A 21,810-nucleotide genomic window follows, 5' to 3' on the forward strand; every position below is an offset into this window, starting at 1 on the left:
AATTACCATTACCCTTAGGCTATGTGTTTTGGGTTCATCGGGCCCCACACGTTAAACACCAGACGCTGGCTCAGTTGTATTGAGAATTTGTTTTAAAAGAATATAAGAGATTCCGGTGTGGTGTGAGGTATAAACATGGTGGTTTATATAATAAATCAAAAAATTATTTAATTTTTTTATGTGGATGGATTAGTTGGATAACGGCTAGATGGGGGGGGGGGGGCACTTTTAAACAAAGACCAAGCTTCCAAACGCGGTGTATCTGTGTATATATGTATATATATATAAATTATGATCAATTAATAACAAACTAATAAGATAAGACAATAAAATAGATATATGAAAGGTGGATGTCTATCTCACTTTCTCTCTCTCTCTCACACACACACACTCTCTCTCTCTCTCTCTATATATATATATATATGATTAGGTTCATTTCAGAAATGTTTATTAATACGAGAAGTGCGAGAAATGTGAGGAGAGATTTCAACTGCTAGGTTATTAATCAATGGTTCAAAATTAGTGGTACTTATTGTTATTAATGTTATTCTGAAAGTCATTTAAATAAATAAAAAGGGTAGTTTAGGTAGATAAAACTTCACATTTTCCATTAAATGTATACGAGTCACAATTTATTAAACTTTTTCAAAAATATAAATATGATTATTAGTTACACTTCAACGTCTTTTCACGTTAAATGTTTTTTAAGTGGAGATTTCTTTTATGTTTTATTTTTACCAGAAAACAGGTTTTTGAAGTTGTGGCATTTAATCTAATTTATGGCATTTAAAGTTGCTATTTTGAAAAAAAAATAGAATTACTTTTTTAAATTAAGGTATTTTTTGGCTAATATATGACATCTTCATCATCAATTGCTCTTTTGCAAATAGATAAAAAAAAGTTTGTACGTAGGATGAAATTGAAGATGTGTAGGAATAACTCAATATGTGTCCCTTGAAAGATTAAGATGTGTCTGAGAAAGGTAAAGACGTGTAGGTAAATTTGGAAGAAGTGTAGTAAGAAATTGAATATATGTAGGAAACAAATTAAGATGTATTTGAGAAAATTAAATATGCGTGGGTAAATTTTGAAGAAGTTTAGGAAGAAATTGAATATGTGTATAAAAGAAATTAAGATGTGAACAAGAAAATTCAATACGTGTACGTAAATTTTGTAGAAGTGTAGATATAAATTAAATATGTGTAGGACAATAATTAAGATGTTTATAAGAATATTAACGATGTGTATGTAAAATTTGAAAAAGTATAGGAAGAAACTGAATATTTGTGGAAAGATTTAAGACGGGTAAGAAGAAATTATAGTTGTGTAGGGTGAAATCAAGAGAGATGATAAATAAATTATAAATATAAGTTTATTGTTTCTTTCTTTTTTTTTTTTTGAATGAATTATAGAATTTTTTTATATCTTAAAGTTATTATGGTTTGATTAATTGTATTAATTAGAGAGAGAATAAACTTTATGTTACTTTAATACCCTTTTCATATATTTTTAAGTATTTAAGGTTAAAACTAAATGGATGGTCCAGATTGATTTCTCGCTGTAACTTAACTTCGCGCATGAACCATCGCTTATATGTGTGTGTGTGTGTGTATATATATATAAATTATAATCAATCAATAACAAACTAATAAGATAAGACAATAAAATAGATATATGAAAGGTAGATTTTTTATACAAGTCTTTGATCGCCAAAAAAAATCTGTTTAAACGCTTCTCAGGCCACACGCGGATGACAGACGCAAGCACCATCATCGCAATAAGCATCAGGACGACCACATATCATTTTGCATGTATTATCATCAGCCTGGTATTGAGACAAGAATCTTCGATTCATGCTAAATGGTACCCGGTAGTGGTGCATCAGTAATTCCTGTATTACAAATACACTTTCCATTATAATGATCACCAAGAGCGCCTTCAGTTCCACAAAATTTCTTGCAATAATCAGGATCTGCCGAGCATTCTAGCGATTGCATCGACCACACTGCAAAAAGAAAGGTTATAAACACCATATGTAATATACGTGCGATTAATAGAAAAAAAAGTTCTAAACATGCATTTAGATTGTTGTATATATGCTTTGAGTTATAATGTAACTTCCGTGATGAATCCTTTGTCGTCTCATGAACAAAAGATTACCATCATGTTTTGAGCGTATCAGTTGCGTATTTCAGAAAACCTATAAATGTTTTGAATGAAAGTAATCCATGATCATGAGTGTTATCTTAGAAAGTTTCCGTACAAGCCAAAAAAAATGTAATCTTCTCATGAGCAAACATACAATATTAGTTGGTAAGAGTAACCAAATATTAACTTATTTTTTTCAGCCCTTACGACGATTGTTGAACACTAAAAGTAAATGTTAGAGAAAGCTAGAGTTGCTTGCCATGGCAGGATAAGAGGATAGCCAAGAGTCCAATCCTGAAGGGAATGTAGTCCATAATAAGGATGTTTAACTAGTTTTGTATGTTGTGTGACCTGTGAGGGAATGAAGAGTTAGCCTCTTTTTATATAGTAAGTAAACTGACACATACAACCTAACTGTATTTGCTGATGGAAATGAAGCACACTTATTTAAGGAAAATAAGTTTGGATTTACATGTCATAAATTGTGATTAATTAGTGACATTAAAGTGCAACTTTATTGTAAATTATTAATTGGGGTTAAAACGAGTAAATTATTTAAGGAGAAAAAAGACCTTTATCAACAACTTTTTTTAATAGAAATTATTAAAGGGAGTTACAAATAGTAAAAAAGGTAGTATGAAGAGATGTACGTTTAGTAATGCACTGATAATTACAATTACCCTTAGGCTATGTGTTGTGGGTTCATCGGGCCCCACACGTTAAACACCAGACGCTGGCTCAGTTGTATTGAGAATTTGTTTTAAAAGAATATAAGAGATTCCGGTGTGGTGTAAGGTATAAACATGGTGGTTTATATAATAAATAAAAAAATTATTTAATTTTTTTTATGAGAATGGATCAGTTGGATAACGGCTAGATGGGGGAGGGGGCACTTTTAAACAAAGACCAAGCTTCCAAACGTGATGTACATGTTTATATATATATATAAATTATGATCAATTAATAACAAACTAATAAGATAAGACAATAAAATAGATATATGAAAGGTGGATGTCTCTCTCACTTTATCTCTCTCTCTCTCTATATATATATATATATGATTAGGTTAATTTCAGAAATGTTTATTAATACGAGAAGTGCGATAAATGTGAGGAAAGATCTCAACTGCTAGGTTATTAATTAATGGTTGAAAAATTAGTGGTACTTATTGTTATTAATGTAATTCTGAAAGTCATTTAAATAAATAAAAAGGGTAGTTTAGTGTAGGTCCCAATTCGGGTGGATCTAACAACGTCTTTGGATCAACCTAACTTAGTGCTAGCGGAAATCACACTAAGCAACCAAGAGGTCTCGGATCTTGAGTTTATTTTCGGTTAAAGAAAGGTGAGTGAGAGAGAGAGAGTCGAGAGAAGAGAGAAGGTTTGAGAGATAGAATTTTTGCCAAAAGGTTTTCTATTGATGAATAATCTCATTTGCTTCTCATGGCATGCTTCCTATTTATAGGGAAGCATGCATGAGAAGTAGAACACATCCAATGCCCAATGGGCTTTACAACATTATTTCCCTTGGGCCTATACATTTAACACTAACAACTAAAGCCCAAAACATATATTTATAATACAAAAGACTAAAACAAAATGGGACTAACAATTTCCCTCTAGTCTTTAGTATTGGAACCCGTCGGTGTCGTAATCCAGCCAGCCGTCCTCGGGTAGTGGAAGTTCAACAACTCTTTTAACAAATTTGTTGAAGGCTTCCACTATCCGGTCTGTGTTCTGACGACCGATGTCCTCGACGGTTCCCAAGGGTGAATTGTAGCTTCTTGATATCTTCTATATGCAATCCCATCAGCTCATGCTCGTTAAATACGCGAATCTCTGGCAGATCTTTGCAACGTATGACGGCCTCCCTTGTTGTGTTGTCAAATTCCCAACCTGTAAAGTTTCGGAGGATGTTGGGAATAAAGGGCTCTCCATGGTAAATGATATGACAATTCTTAGGTGCCCTGTATCTCCACATGGTTCGTGGCTCTCCGGTGGCTGGGTCAATTTCTCTTGGGTTCATATACTTTCGACCCTTATTTGGCTCAAACTCCTTGTAATCGACCTTCGACTGTCGATGAAGATAATCTGGAATCCAACTGTCCAGAGTGCTCCCAACCGCACCATGACCTAGAGCCTTTCGAAGATAATTGAGGTCAAGCTCTGGTGGTGACTTCAGCTCATGATGGTTGAGATATATCAGATCACCACTGTATCGCCTAATCGCCCAACATGCGTTCTCCTTGTTGTACTTTGCATATACGATTAGAGAGTCATCGTGGTAAGGATAGATGAGATCGCGGGCGCATGCACTACTTGACACTATGTGATTCTTTCTCTTTCTTTTAGTGGTTCCTGTGTCAAGTCATCTGTTGGAGTGGAGACGGGATTAGCAGCAGGAGTCTCTGTTGTCTGAACTTGAGCAGGAGGAGTATTTGGATTTGGTGAGTAATTGATGTAATCGGCTTCAACCCTCCCCTCCTTATTTTGATCAATAAGTTGCTCCAAGTTCTTTCCTGCTTCGATAAAATCATCCATGGCACCTGCAAAGTCATCAGGAAATAAATCTTTATAAATGTCAGTAATCTGAGTGTCGTGTTTCCTGACTTTGCCAGCAGAGTCGCGAGCAGTAGGGTCTTGAACATCATGTTGAGCTGGTGGAGGTGTTTGAGTGTTATCTCCACTTCTACCTCCTGCTGCCCCGGCCCCTCCGTCTCCACCTGCTCCACCTTCATCACCATCATTGTCATCATCATCAAAATTGTCATGAAATTCATCATCGTCGTCATCTTCTTCATCATCATCATCATCATCTTCTTCATCATCACCATCATCATCACCATCATAACCACCACCAACACCGCTAGATTGGCCTCCCTGTTGTACTAACCGACCAACAGTCGCCTCTCCTTCAGACACAACAGCCTATACGCCTCGCACGGTCATAGAAGGACCCGCGGCAGGTTGTGAACCACTGACTTGAGAAGTCTCACCAGACCTTCTCCAAGTTCCAAAAACAGCATCAAGCCTATCCTCCAGACCATGAAATTTGTCTTCTTGAATGCCCATGAGGTCTGAGGCCGCCTGGTACTTGCTTACCATATCTTCATTAGTCTTGAGCTGTAGCTCATTCAGACGATCTTGTTCCTTGATCCTTTCTTTATCGCCTCCATTTCTGCTCTGAGCGTATCGAGAGAGGTGGAGGAAGCAAGTTGATTTTCCAAATTAGCAACTCTTGAGTTCGTAGCTTCCTTTTCAATATCCCACCTTTTCGTAGCATCTTCAATCTTCTTGTTTACGCTTGATCTGAGAGCACTAGCACTTGGTAAGTCTCTTTCAAGTGTAGCCAGTCTATCTCCATGGCTAGTGTGATATGCTCTCAGATTAGCGTTCTCAGAGGCCTCATGATTCATCAATGCTTGTAGATTCTGGATTCGGGTGTGGAAGGTGTTTGTCAACAATCTTTGATTTTCGGCAAGAGCGTCACTTGCCTCCTTCTGCTCTTCCAACACCCTTATCCTATCCCTCAGAGCCGCCTTTTCTGCCTCATCCTCCAACGCTTTCAGCTTCATCTCCTTAATGAACTTGAGGAGCACTATTTCTCTTTCCGCCCTTTTAGCGTTTGATTCCTCCAGTGCGACGATCTTATCGAAGATAGGATCGGCGTACACTGGAGGTGTCGAAGACTTCCCTCGGGAGATGGGTTTGGGTGAGATAATGGTGGATGGTGGGGTGGTGGTCGTTATGGGTGGTGAGGTTGTAGGCAAAGGTAAGGTGATGGCTTGGGTAAGGATTGGTGAAGTTATGGTGGTGGGTGGAGTTGGTTGCGTTGTAGATGGTGTGACGGTTTGGGTTAGGGAAGTTTTAACGGTTTTGCTCCATAGGCTTGTTGTTTGTATTGGTGAGCTGAAAACCGATGAGGTGAATATGAATGAGGTTGGTTGGGTAGGTGGTGTTGAGGCTTGAGAAGGCTCGGGTTGGATTTGTTGTTGTTGTGGTGAGTGTGGTAAGGAAGGTATTTGAGGTAGGAATGTTGAAATTGGTTGGTCTGTTGGTGAGGGTTGAGGTGAAGATTCTGGTGAGTCATGAAGTAGGGTCTTGGTTTTCTTTGCTTTGGTTTTCTTTCTGGTTTTTGGTGGCTTGTAGGTAGGGATTTGTATCTTGGTTACGTCTAGTGTTTTGAGGGCTTGGGCCAGGGCTTCTTTGGTGATTTTTGGTTGGTCGGACGGTTTGTCTTGTGAGGGAGAGTTGACTTGAGACTTGGTTGACATCTGGGAGTCTCCAAGTCTCCTCAAACGCTTCAGGGGCGGCTGGTCTTCTTCCTCTTCCTCAAGTTCTATCATTTTACCCTTTTCAGCCACTTTCCTCTTCAAGTCATGCTTGGCCTTTGTTCGATCCTCGGCCGGCTCATCTGATGAATCTTGTTCACCTTCAACTTCGGGTCCTTCATCACCTTCACCTTCACCAGACGCCTCTTCCCCAGCAGGCTCTGTCTCTTCAAATAAACCAAATTTAGGCCCAGGTCGTGGTCCCATATACTGATGACCTCTGCCCTTGGTGCTCAACAACACACCAAACACTGACATCTTAATCTCGTTCACATGATATGGCTTGGGGTGTGACTTCTTGTATTTTGCTTTCTTGAACCCCGACCTTTGAACATTTGGTAACATATCATCTAACAGAAGCTGCACAAATCTAGGGTACATAAGCCATGTAGCCCCGCTCTTTATATTTCCTTCGAGAATAGTTGAACTTCTCATTGGTAGTCAATGCAAACATAACACGCACCCAGTCAGAGCTCATACTGTCAAACCCTCCACGAATATCTGAAAAACAGTGAGTGATGATGTGGAATAGGAATTTCCAGTATGGTGACAAATGACTCTTCTCCAAACTTTTCCATTCTGTGTCATATCCCATCTGTGTGACAAAGTCAGCCAACTTCTTCTTGTTTCCTCTTTCATACTTGTACTCTGGCTCATCCTTTATCTTTAACACTCTTCGGATATCTGCTTCTGTGATGGTCAATTCCTGTCTTGCGACCGTTGTTGTGAAGGACAGAGAATCATCAGCTATCTTTGCAAATGCCCAGAAATCCAAAATCCACTTGTAATACACGGCTGGATTGGCTGTAATAGCATATGAAAGGGGTGATTGCTTTAGCCCCTTGACCATGGACGTGAACACCCTATCTTCCTTTGCCTTAGGTAACCCGAGAGCACAAAAGTTGTTATGCCCCTGAAGTTAAAAACCAGGAGATCATGAGAGTCATCAAGACATAAACAAACCAAACAAGATATATACAGAAGCATTAAGTATCTACATATTAGATAAATTAGATTTAATACTATCATTATGTACATTTTAGATTTAATAAGTTAATAAGTTAATTTTAGTCAATCTATAAGTTAATTAGTCCATAATGTACAAAGATCAAGTCCAAAACAGTCCAATAGTCCAAACAGTTCATATGTTCAAAAACAGTTCAGTAGCATTAGGTTTGAGATTCTGAAAATTTTGCTAATTGTGGGTTTTTGGCATGAGACCTTGTTTCGCTTCGCATGAGGTCAAGCGAAGAGAAACAGAAAGATGTTTCGCTTCGCATGAGATTAAGCGAAGCGAAACAGAAAGATGTTTCGCTTCGCATGAGGTCAAGCGAAGCGAAAGACCCTTTCATGCGAAGACCTGTACGGTTTTGTTGCGTGATTATTTGGATTAAGTACATCGGTTAAACACCTTCCTTGAGACCGAGAGGTGATGGGAAGTTAGGGTTGTCTCACTGCCTTTACATGCTAGAATAAGGATTGCGCGAGAGCGAGTTCGTTTCTTGTCAGGTTTAGGTGTTTGAGCGACTAGTTGATCTATTTTGGTTTAAGTTGAATTGTTCCTCTATCCTTGGTTGTGTAGTATTCATCGCCATTAGGGTCGAGTGTTGGTGAGACCGAGAGGTGATCTAGCATTAGAACACGTTAGCAATTGTTTCCCGGTTTGGTCGTTTTAGCCGATTTTGAGTAGTTAGGGTTTGTTGTGTGAGACCGAGAGGTAATCCAGTGAGCCCGAGCGATCCTTAGTCGTGTCATATTTAGGGACCGGTGTCTATATATCATTCAATCCGTTAGCTTGTTAGGCCTACAATTTGATTCAGACCTAGGTAGACGTTTTTCTCCATCCTAAGTTAACACAGTTAGTTTTCCGTTAAGTTTTCTATTTTAGGTAACTTTTGTTAGTTAGTCCAGTTAGTCCAGTTAAGTAAGTAAAAATCAAAAATCAATAAAATATTATTCTAAGGTAGGTCTTGTCTAGGGTTAGAAATTGTTAGCGTCTTGCGTGTCCACGTGTTCGATACTCGGACTTCCTAGGTCTATACTACTTGCGATCGGTACAGTTGCTGGTTGTGTGGTTTAGGATTTTTGTTTTTAAAGCTTAGTTGTGAGGGTCATATTTATAGGGTTATTAGACACACATCAGTCGCCTAGATGCGAATCAAGTTTCTGGAAAGTTTGACCTTGAATCTCCTTTGTTTACTTGGTCAATTTGTCCTTAGAAATTTTAAACTACAAACTTTACACAAACAACCCTAATTCTAATAATTAATGATGATAATCAAGATCAATAAGTCCAACAACAGATTATACACAACATGTTAATCAATCTCTTACGAAGATCAGTCATGGATCTAGCCGACGGTTCATATGAATCGTCGTCTCGATCCACGAGAACCCAGAAACATGAAGATGAAATGATTTATAGTGTTCTGATGTTATACCGAGGAAGGATTCAATGGCATGTTTGTGATTATGAGGGCCGGATTCTTTGAAAAGTAGAAGAAGATTAGGGTTTGAGAGTTTGAAGATGTGAGAGAGAAGAGAGTAAAAGCTAAAAGTGTTTGGTGAATAGTGAAAGATATTTTAGGTTTCCCTTATATATAGGGTCAGCCTATCTCACGATAAGGTCAAAACATCGTGAGTATTCACCGAAAGTACACTCTCAATCCTCGGTCTTTAAAACAATTAGCATTTTCAAACCCGAAAAACATTTACCCACCGAAACCACGCACTTGATTGTTTAAAATATTTTCTTTTGTTGGTCCATAAGCGTTAACGTTTGCACGATCGATCTCTTTTGTCAAAACAAAACGTAATAAAAGAAGACACCGAACGAAAAACAAAAATAAAATTAAAATTTAAGATTAAAGATAAAATGAAAATAAAATAAATAAAAATAAAGTTTAAGATATTAAACTATGCAGATACTTAATATTTTAGAATATAAAAAATTTAAGACATTTTAAAGTTAAAAACAATAATATTAAATTAATTTTCATAATTCTTTTCTTTGGTTAATTTACAAAGAACGATCACGATATGGAATCATATTGATTTGCAAAGCCCTAGATCGCGTTTCCATTTTGAAGTTATTGTGACACAAGTTCATCATTGACTGTAGATATTGTCCTCCTTTTTAACTTGACAAGTGTTTTGATGCCAGAAATGATATGTTTAAAATACAATTAGGCACGGTGCTTATGTGGTCCCCAACTTAATCAGACATGTTACTGATTCCTTCATATCTCAGGCCTACTTTGTGTTAACATATCACCTCAACTTGACTTAGACCTTTCTTAGTTGATCACAGTACTCTTATTGACAGACTAACTTACTGTACACTTTACACATGACACTTTGTGCTTTGCACACTTGACTCGATCTAGAAAGATTAAAATAAGGCAGAAGTTCAAGCCATAACAATCAGGTCGGATAATACCATATTATCGCACAGAGAAAGTCCAAGGCTTGAACAAAATAAAGAAAATAAAACAAAGCAGAAGACTCAGGGCTTTAGCAATCAGATCTTGTATGACTACAAACGTAGAAAGTCCAAGGCTTGAGTTGAAAATAAATGAAGAAATAAAGTAGAAGTTACAATTCCTAGGACTGACTCCTTTTCTGACTCTTTTGTTTTTTTTTTCTTGCTTTTCTTGACTTTTTACTTGACTAAAAAAAATTAAAAATGACACTGACTTTCATAAGACGACTGTGATCAGGTAAAGAGAGGCTTGGGTATGACATGTATAGTTACATTTTTGCCTTCATGAATATGACTTTACGGAATCATGCAACCGCTTCATAATCGTATATCCACTAGTATCGGCAGGAATTTTGGTTTATATCATTCGATACTTACTTGTTTGTCAAGCCTACCTACACATCAATGAATGACCTTGTAGCCTTTTATTCTATTCTTTTAACGCGCTAGAATCATTACAAACCAATGTACTATCACTTTCCAAAAAAAAATCGGATCAAATTCTAGATTGAAAATTTAAAAATATCCGACTCCTTCTAAGCAGGAGCTCCCTCTAAACGGGATAATTCTTTTTGAATTTTCTTAGATTTTACTTAAATAAGAGTAAAGATGAAATCAATATTATATATTAAAATAAAATCTTTTTGTTAAGTCAAGTGACTTGATTTTTGTTTTACTAAAAGTAAATTTAAAAATCTTTTTGGTGAGTTGAAGTTAACTTATTTTCTCCCTCTAAAAGTGTGACATATTCGAAAAATATTTACAGTTTTAAAACCTAAAAGATAAGATTTACTCAAAAGAAATCATGCCCAATAGCTTAACGAGAAACAAAAATCGGGCACGACTGAAAGCTTTTGTAAAGAGATCTGCAAAGTTAAAATCAGTATGGACCCGTTTTATGTCGACAAGCTTGCGATTATAACAATCACGAATAAAATGTATCCGAATGTCAATGTGCTTAGTCTTTGAGTGCTGGACCGGGTTTTTGACAATAGCAACGGCCGCCTCATTATCACATTTGATCGTTGATCCATAGAAATTCAAACCGTAATCCAGCAGCTGATGCTGGATCCATATCACTTGAGAGCGGCAGCTGGATGCAGCAATGTACTCGGCTTCTGCTATGGAGGTGGACACAGTGACTTGTTTTTTGCACTGCCATGAGATCAACCGATCTCCCAGGAATTGACATCCACCAGATGTAGACTTTCTGTCCGAGTTGCATCCCCCATAATCACCGTCAGTGTAAGCATGAAGTTCCAGTGGAGATTCGTTTGGATACCAAATACCCAAACGCGGTCTACCTTCAAGTATCTGAAAATACGCTTGACAGCCGTCATGTGGGATTCTCTCGGGTCTGACTGATATCTGGCACATTGACAAACAGGGAACATGATGTCTGGTCCGCTTGCAGTGAGATACATCAGGGAACCAATCATTGACCTGTAAAGGTGTTGATCGACTGGTTTTCCCCATGGATCAGGAGCTAGAACAGGTCGTGTTGCGATTGGTGTCATGAATGATGACGAGTCCTTGAAACCAAATTTTTGAACAATGTCTTGAAGGTACTTTTCTTGGTGAATCAAAGTCCCGTCCTTCTTTTGCTCAACTTGTAAGCCCAGGAAGAAGGTCATCTCCCCTAAGGAACTCATCTCAAATCGCTGTTGCATAACCTTAGAGAATCCTTGCACAGATCCTCATTTGTGGACCCGAAGATGATGTCGTCGACATAAACTTGAACTATAATCAAATCACTGTTGACCTTCTTGACAAAGAGAGTTTGATCGATGATTCCTCTCTTGTAACCATTTTTCACCAAATGATCAGCCAGTGTGGCGTACCAAGCGCGAGGTGCTTGGTGAAGACCATATAGTGCTTTGTTAAGGCGGTAAACGTGATCAGGATGAAATGGATCCTCAAAACCTGGAGGTTGACTGACATAGATCTCTTCTTTTACTTTCCCGTATAAGAAAGCAGTCTTCACGTCCATTTGATATACCTTGAAGTTCATGTACGAGGCGTATGCCAGAAAGATGCGAATTGCTTCTAGTCTAGCCACCGGTGCATAGAATTCATCGTAATCAAGACCTTCACGTTGCCAAAAACCTTGTACAAAAAGCCGGGCTTTGTTTCTGATGATCACCTCCTTGTCATCCTTTTTATTTCGGAACACCCATTTCGTTCCGATCAGCCTTTTATTTTCTGGCTTCTTTACTAGCCTCTAAACATTCAGCTTCTAAAACTGTAACAGCTCTTCTTGCATGGCCTCTACCCATGAGTTGTCTTTTAGTGCGACCTTGTAGTCCTTGGGTTCTACCTGAGAAATAAAACAAGCAAAAAGACATATGTTAATGTTACCGGAAGTGTTGCGTGTTTGGATGCCAGCAGATGGATCTCCGATGATGTTCTCAGTCGGATGTCGACGATGAATTGGCAGCTGTGGAGTTTGGTTGACATGCTCGAATGGTGTGGCCTCAAGTTGAATGGACAGGCTCTCTATGGGATGCATGACAGTGGTCGCAGGGACAGAAACACTTGTTTGAGGATCAGTTCCATCTCCTTGTGGTTCAACCAAATGTTCTGCAGCAATGGGACCTTCCCATAGGTTGTCATAGAATGGAACAAAAACAGTTGGAACAGAAGTTGTGTTGGTGTTATCAGAAGTTTCATTCGTATTGGGTTCCACCTGCCCACATGATATATCAGCCTCCATTGCAGGACCTTGATTGTCTTCTTCTGAGTGAGGTGTGGGGACAGATTCCACCACACTTGGTTATGTAGGAGGCAGATCTTTTTGATTGACTTGAACATTTTGGTTGTTGTCTGCTGACATGTATGAGTCAGAATCTGAATCAGTCATGTCTTCAACAGCTTGCATTTCAGTGGTGTCGGCAGAGGGCTGCTCATCACTAATCGGGATTTGGTGGTTAGCCATTGGTTGTACATTCAGTATGGGTGCAGCAGCAGCTATGTCAACATGTCCAAGATCTTTCAAAACAGCAAGCATCAGGATAGACTGATCATCATCTGGTTGAGCAAGCGGAGAAGCAACAGGTGAAACAATTTGTGCAGCGGGTGTCACGTACATTCCACGAAACTGCTTGAACAAACCTTCATAATCAAACATCCATTCCGGACCATTGTGTGCATCAGTAGGGTTTAACTCTTGCCAATCAATGTTGAAGGATTCCAAGATTACTCTTGATTTCTTGTTATACACACGATAAGCACTTTTATCAGCAGAATAACCAACAAAGTAGCACTCGTCCGCTTTTTCAGCAAACTTGGAAGTCGTTTCAACATTCGTTTGGAGAATGGTACAGGGACATCCAAACTTTCTGAAGAAATATACCCTTGGCTTCGATCCATAGAAGACTTCATATGGAGTCTTGTTTAGCAGCACACGAATTTGGGTAAAGCAGGCAGCATTGATGGCTTCTCCCCAGAAAATCAATGGTAGTTTTGAATATGAGAGCATTATTCTAGCGGCTTCCACCAAAGTACGGTTTCTTCTCTCAGCCACCCCATTTTGTTCGGGAGTGTAAGGTGCGCTCAGTTGATGAACAATTTCCTTGTTTTGACAGAATTCATTCACCACATTGTTGCAGAATTCTGTGTCGTTGTCACTTCTGATACATTTCACCTTCTTATCAGTTTGATTCTCAACCAACACAATAAACCTGAGCAGAAAATGTGACGTTTTGTCCTTGTGCCCTAACAAAAATGTCCAACTGAAACGCAAAAAGTCATCAGTAATAACGAGACAATAGCCTTTTCGACCTATTGCCATTGGTTGAATTGGACCAAAAAGATCCATGTGTAGCAATTGAAGAGTGGAATTGATGGAATTGACAGGCTTGGGCCTATGAGGGAGTTTGTGTTGTTTGCATTTAGAGCAAGATAAACATTTTTCAGCACAGTGAAAGGATTTTACTGGCAAACCCCTCACATGGTCACCTTTAACCAACTTGTTCAAGTTCTTAAAGTTGATGTGACCCAACCGTCGATGCCATAAAGATGAATCATTCTCCAAGGCCTTGGACATCAAGCAAGAAGCAGACCACATGGAATAATTGCTTCTCATGTCCAGAATGTAGGCATCGTTGTGCCTCGAAGTACGCATCATAATCCATTCTTCAGGGACTTTAAAACCTGGTTTCAGAATGAGACATTCATTTTCAGTAAATAGGGTTGAATATTTCTTATCACAGATCTGAGAGACGCTTAGCAGGTTGTGGTTGAGCTGTTCCACCAGATTGACTTCATCAAATGTCAATGTGCCATTCGAGACCTTCCCTTGTTTCGTTATCTCTCCTCCAATATCACCGGCAAAGGAAACGTGACCACCGTTGAATGGTTTGATGTCGAATAACAGCGATTCGTCTCCTGTCATGTGTCGGGTGTAGCCACTGTCCAAGTACCAAATACTGTTGACAGGCCATCCAGGCTGACCCTACAAACGAAGAACCAGTCACTGGAGGGTTTCCCGAGACACTCTTGTCTCGGGAAGGTTAAACACAAAATCACTAAGTTTAATTTTATGATTTCTGAAAATGTAATCCTTTGGTGAATCAGAATCTAAAGAACAATCCCTCGAGGAACTTGAATTATGATTTCCTCAGTTTTTGAAAAGTTTTCTAGATTGCTTTCGTTTTGGTTTAGGCTTAACCACAAAATCTTCTTGATTAGCCTTTGAGAAAACCTTTGAAAGGCTCTTGGGCTTTTCAGCTTCAGAACCCTTAGCTAACCGCCTTCTTTCTCTTTGGGTTAGCCAAAATGGTTTCTTAGATTTTTTGGTTCTCTTGGATCTTAAATTTGTCTCACTGGCTGAAGTGTAAGTTTGGTGAGACATTTTCTTGGTTTGAGCATTATACCCAGGAAATGTCTGACCAAACTTACTGTTGAAGTCTCTTTGTTGTTTGTGCCAGTTTTTGCAATGTCTAGCAAGACGAGACGGATTTCCACAAATAAAGCAACATTTTCTTTGGTTCCACTTATAGACATCTTGCTCGCTGAGATATGAGGGATGAGGTGATGTTGTTTGGTTAACATGTTGGTGACCTTTATCTGCTTTATAATTGAAAGAATCTGAGTGATGAGATGCAAAATGATTTGATTGCCTAGGTTTCTGTCGAGAGTAATAAAAGGTACTATCACACTGATCATAAAATTGAGAACTATTGTTATAATTTGTATTTTGAGAAAATGAAGTTTTCTTGGGTGGCACATATTTACATGAAGTGCTCGGTTTTTCATTTTCAAAGCTAACTTTCTCTTTTATTAAGTTCTCAATTTTATTATCAGTCGATGAGCAGCTTTGTCTAGCCTGTTCATTAACCTTGATTTTGATAGTTTCATCATATATAGTTTCACATTCTGAATCAGAAGAGGAACATTCACTTTCATTGAAAACATTTATACAACTGTCATCACTTGATGATTCACAAAATAGTGATTCAGAGGAACATTCACTTTCATTGAAAACATTTATACAACTGTCATCACTTGATGATTCACAAAATAAACCATTTGATCTAGACATTAAAATTCCTATCAATGATTCACACACTTTGTTACAAACAGGATTGTTAATGGTTTTTGTTAGACCCACACAGGATTCAAAACGTGGTTCTAACTCTCCTTTTGATTTACAATCCTGGTTAACCATTCCACCACTTACATCACCTGCTACACAAGATATGTTGACGTTAGAATTATCAGATGACGAAATTTGAGCTGTTGATGGAGAGGCGGCTGAAACGAATTTCACTGGTTTTGGTATTTTACCAATACCATATAACATCTCTTCATCAGGAGAAGTATTATAGCTAAAATGGGGTAGGAAAGTGTAATTATCATTCAATGGTGGGGGCACCGCTGAGTAATCACATCCTAGTCCCGTTTTAACTTTAGTACTTCTCTGAGCTTTGATAAGATCATCTAATTGTTCAGATGATGCCTCAAATCTTTCAACTTGTTTTTCTTTTTCCCGTTTATCAGAAAGATCAAGTTCCAACTTTTCAATTTCATCTTTTAATTTATTTACCATGTCTTTGTAATAGATGACATTGTGCTCTCCTTGAAAGATTTTAAGTTTACGATTTACAACATCATCGTGATGTGTTTTAATCTTTTCAACATATATCTTGTCAGCATTTACATATTCAGCATTTAGTTGACGAATTTTTGCGTTTTCTTTCAAAACTTCATCCTGAAGATATCTATAATATGTAACTTTATTTACGCAAGCTTCAGTGCATAGATTTCTTTTTACCTCGTCTGATGGTGACACATCAGAACTTGCAGCAGCCGATGAGGAAGCTTCATTGTCTGTGATAGCCATACCAGCCATGTTAAGTGGATTCTGTAGCTCTTGGAATTGATCATCCCAATCCACACCAACTTGGACCTCCGATTGGGAGACAAGGGCTTTTGAGTTTGAGCTTGAGTTGCCCTTGTGTGGATGACCTCCAATTCTTTGTGATGAGCTACTTGGTTTCTGCATCTCATGCCTTTTTTCCCGCAGCCTTGCCATTCTCCTCCTCTATCACCTCAGTCACACGAATATCATTGGCAAGTTTTTAAGGATCGTGCATTCTCGGGAAAAGTGACCCATCTCACCACAGTTGTAGCAACGCAGCTTTGACTTATCAAACCCGATCCTTTTCCTGTCTGAATCATTAAAGCTATCCTTCCCATACGTTTTCATGAAGTTAGTAGCCCTTTGCACCGCCATTACCATCTGATATTTGATATCCATCTTCTCAAGATCTTTCTGATTGATATCCCTCAAGTCTCCAGCTTCAAACTGAGGTGGCAATAGATTTCCTTTCATCAACTCTTCATGGCTTGAAAGAAAAGCATGAACTATTGTGATGTTAGAGTCATTTAGCATAGGTAATGCTTCACAAAAACTTGAAGGCTTGCTTGGTTGAGGTTTTGAAGATGATGAAATCCCTTGAGCTTTTAGGGCTTGGGCAACTGCACTGTCGACCGCCTTTTGGAACGAGCTTGTATTTAAAGAATCTGATTGATTTGTTGTTGAGATGAATGCTGTTGGTTGTGAAGGAACACACGAGGAGTACTTGGGAGTGGTGACGGGATACACATTCGGTTGAGCTTTGCTTATAAAGGCAGTTGGCATCGAGGTGGCAGTACTCACTCCAGCTTGATTCATTGAACTGAGATGATTGTTCATTCTCATCTGCTCATCCATTTCAAATAACTTGATAGTGGATATCAAGTCAGTGTTTGTCATCATGTTTAAATTGGTAGTTCTCTTGATCGTGACAGTATTGGTACTCCAGCTGTATGGCAAAGAGTTCATCAACTTGTGGTTGACTTCAGCATTTGCAATGTTGAAATTTGCAGCCCTTATTCTTACCATCAACTTCTCAAATCTCTTTACCAACTCCAAAACAGCTTCACCTTGACGATGATTAAACATATTGAACTCTTCTTTTAACAGGGCCTTTTTGTTTTCCCTGATTTCGGCATTGCCCTCAACCTTTTCAACAAGTGCTTCCCACAGACCCTTGGCACTTGTGTGTTCACGAAGAGTTTCAGAGATTTCGTTTGAAAGACAAACAGTCAATATGAGATAGGCCTTCATATCTTGTGCTAACAGGTCCCTGTCTGCTTGATCATAGTTTTCTGGAGCCTTAAGTTGTTCCCCAGCATCAGTGCGAGTCACGGGAACATGAGGACCTTGTTCAAAGCATCTCAACAAGTTAGTCTCAGTCAAGGAGATATAATTCATAAATCTCCATTTGAAATCTGCAAAGTTATCGTCTAAGGTCATATATTTTGGAGGCTTTGTGGGGGTTCCTACTTGGTTTTCCAACGGCAAATAACCCTTCAAAAGTTCTGAACCAGTGCTGGCCATGGTCTAAGTAGTTACAAGCCTTCAACAAAGCTTAATCTTCAAAACAGTCAACTTTTTCGCACAAAACAGTTTCAAGTGAAGCGAAGCGAAACAGCTTCAAGCAAAGTGAAACAGCTTCAAGCGAAGCGAAACAGTCTTGTGCGAAGCGAAAGGGTCTTGTGTGAAGCGAAAGGATCTTAAGCGAAGCGAAAGAAATTTTATCTTTCTGAAAACAAATCTTCCTTGGGATCTGTTTTCACCTAACCTTATCCGTAATAGGTCAAAGGTTGTTGCACAAAATTTTATGCCATGAGAAGCAAGATTGTTCTTTATCGATTTTGACCAACTTTTTGAACCCGTAACTCAAGATTTTGTCCAATTCCTTTTGTATTTTTCTATTTTTCTTATTTTTGTTGTTTTTGAAGATTTTCTTGTCAAGAACACTTGAACACTTATTTTCTTCTTCTCAAGATCAAAACCCAAGGTTGTGATCCAAAACCCTCAACTAGTGAGCCGAAGCTCTGATACCAATTGTAGGTCCCAATTCGGGTGGATCTAACAACGTCTTTGGATCAACCTAACTTAGTGCTAGCGGAAATCACACTAAGCAACCAAGAGGTCTCAGATCTTGAGTTTATTTCGGTTAAAGAAAGGTGAGTGAGAGAGAGAGAGAGTCGAGAGAAAAGAAAAGGTTTGAGAGATAGAATTTTTGCCACAAGATTTTCTATTGATGAATAATCTCATTTGCTTCTCTTGGCATGCTTCCTATTTATAGGGAAGCATGCATGAGAAGTAGAACACATCCAATGCCCAATGGGCTTTACAACATTATTTCCTTTGGGCCTATACATTTAAATCTAACAACTAAAGCCCAAAACATATATTTACAACACAAAAGACTAAAACAAAATGGGACTAACATTTAGGTAGATAAAAATTCACATTTTCCATTAAATGTATACGAGTCACAGTTTATTAAACTTTTTCAAAAACATAAATATGATTATTGGTTACACGTCAACGTCTTTTCACCTTAAATGTTTTTTAAGTGGTGATTTCTTTTATGTTTTATTTTTACCAGAAAACAGGTTTTTAAAGTTGTGGCATTTAATCTAATTTATGGCATTTAAAGTTGCTATTTTGAAAAAAAAAGAATTATTTTTTTAAATTAAGGTATTTTTTGGCTAATATATGACATCTTAATCATCAATTTCTCTTTTGCAAATAGATAAAAAAAAAGTTTGTACGCAGGACGAAATTGAAGATGTGTAGGAATAACTCAATATGTGTTGGGGAAAGATTAAGATGTGTATGAAAAAGGTAAAGATGTTTAGATAAATTTGGAAGAAGTGTAGTAAGAAATTGAATATATGTAGGAAACAAATTAAGATGTATATGAGAAAATTAAATATGTGTGGGTAAATTTTAAAGAAGTTTAGGAAGAAATTGAATATGTGTATGAAAGAAATTAAGATGTGAACAAGAAAATTAAATACGTGTACGTAAATTTTGTAGAAGTGTAGATATAAATTGAATATGTGTAGGTGATGTGTTGTAAAACATACGTATTTTCCGCACCTTTTATCTACGTAATATATTATATTTTATGTGTTTTTACTCGTTTTAGATAGGTTTTACATACATTTATTAATCTTGTAGGTTTTGGGTGAAAGAAAGAAGAAAATCGGGACTTTTCGAGCATTCTACGAGCCTTTTACGCATACAAGTTCAAAACAAAGCTCAAGGCCCGACCCGTATGCATCATGGAGGCCCAAGACCATATTATATTATATTATATAAAAAAATAAAACCCTAATGAGCCTAAAGAGGGCTGCTGATCGGATTTAGCAGCAACAACAGCAAGCAATAGCAGCACAACAGCAGCCAACAGCAGCACAACAGCAGCCAACAGCAGCACAACAGCAGCCAACAGCAACAACAGCAGCAGCAGGAGCAGCAACAGCAGCAGCAGGAAGAAAAGAAAAGAAAAAAAGTTTTGTTCGGCTAGGGTTTGATCGTGTGACGGCTAGGGAAGGAAGAATACACAAGAATCTAGCCTCGGGAAGGTTCGACAAGGAAAGGCCGGGAATTCATCATATATCCTTCATTTTTTCACATTGTTCATTACTTTGATTATCTTGTTCAATTGTTTACTAGTTTTTGCAATTGATTGATAGATTGAATTGTTTATGAGTATATTTGATTGTTGAATGATATTTGAGATGATTAGTAGGAGTTTTATGATGTTTTATTTGATCATTAGCTGCTGTCCAAAAATTATGCTTAGCTAATCTTGTTAGTTCTACCTAGGGAAGATGAAAATTGTTGAGTTTTGATGAGTTTAATGGATTGTTTGATTAATGGACTTGAATTGCTATTGTAAATTTTGATTTAGAAATGAAATAGGTTGTGTTTAAAGGCTAGAAATTTTGGTGATTTATTGCATAAACCCCGTGTGTCGGTTGATTAGTTTTGTATTGATTGATCGGTGCATTGTTTGATTCTAGACTTTGTGTTTAGGGTTTGTTTGCGGTAGGTACCACCGTAGGGTTTTGTTGCGTGATTATTTGGATTAAGTACAGCGGTTAGACACATTCTTTGAGACCGAGAGGTGATAAGAAGTTAGGGTTGTCTCATTGCCTTTGCATGCTAGAATAAGGATTGCGCGAGAGCGAGTTTGTTTCTTGTCAGGTTTAGGTGTTTTGAGCGACTAGTTGATCTATTTTGGTTTAAGTTGAATTGTTCCTCTATCCTTGGTTGTGTAGTATTCATTACCATTAGGGTCGAGTGTTGGTGAGACCGAGAGGTGATCTAGCATTAGAACACGTTAGCAATTGTTTCCCGGTTTGGTCGTTTAGCCGATTTTGAGTAGTTAGGGTTTGTTGTGTGAGACCGAGAGGTAATCCAGTGAGCCCGAGCGATCCTTAGTCGTGTAATCTTTAGGGACCGGTGTCTATATATCATTCAATCCATTAGCTTGTTAGGCCTACAATTTGATTCAGACCTAGGTAGACGTTTTTCTCCACCCGAAGTCAACTCAGTTAGTTTTCCGTTAAGTTTTCTATTTTTGGTAAGTTTTGTTAGTTAATCAAGTTAGTTCAGTTAAGTTAAAAGAAATCAAAAATCAATATAATATTATTTTAAGGTAGGTCTTGTCTAGGGTTAGTGATCTTTAGCGTTCTGACGTGTCCACGTGTTCGATACTCGGACTTCCTAAGTCTATACTACTAGCGATCGGTACACTTGCCGGTTGTGTGTGGTTTTAGGATTTTCGTTTTAATATTAAAGCTTAGTTGTGAGGGTCATTATTATAGGGTTATTAGACACACATCAGTAGGACAATAATTAAGATGTGTATAAAAAAATTAAAGATGTGTATGTAAAATTTGAAGAAGTGTAGGAAGAAACTGAATATTTTTGGAAAGATTTAAGACGTGTAAGAAGAAATTATAGTTGTGTAGGGTGAAATCAAAGAGATGATAAATAAATTATAAATATAAACTTATTGTTTCTTTCTTTTTTTTTATTTGAATGAATTTGTTGAATTTTTTTATATTAAAGTTATTATAGTTTGATTAATTGTATTAATTAGAGAGAGAATAAACTTTATGTTACCTTAATACCCTTTTCATATTTTTTTAAGTATTTAAGGTTAAAACTAAATGGATGGTCCAGATTGATTTCTCGCTGTAACTTGACTCCGCGCATTAACCATTGCATATATATATATATATATATATATATATATATATATATATAACAAACTAATAAGATAAGACAATAAAATAGATATATGAAAGGTAGATTTTTTATATAAGTCTTTGATCGCCAAAAAAACATCTGTTTAAAAGCTTCTCAGGCCACACGCGGATGACAGACGCAAGCACCTGTAAGACCCCGAATCCTGGGAATCCTACAGTTGGTATTCATACAAAATACTTATAAAAATACTTAACTCAAAAACAGTTCAATCCATTAAAATAACCA

This window comes from Bidens hawaiensis, unplaced genomic scaffold (genome assembly GCF_021521415.1).
Source record: "Bidens hawaiensis isolate Kalapana, Puna unplaced genomic scaffold, B.hawaiensis_p1.1 tig00009659_1, whole genome shotgun sequence".
NCBI classification, from domain to species: Eukaryota; Viridiplantae; Streptophyta; class Magnoliopsida; order Asterales; family Asteraceae; genus Bidens; species Bidens hawaiensis.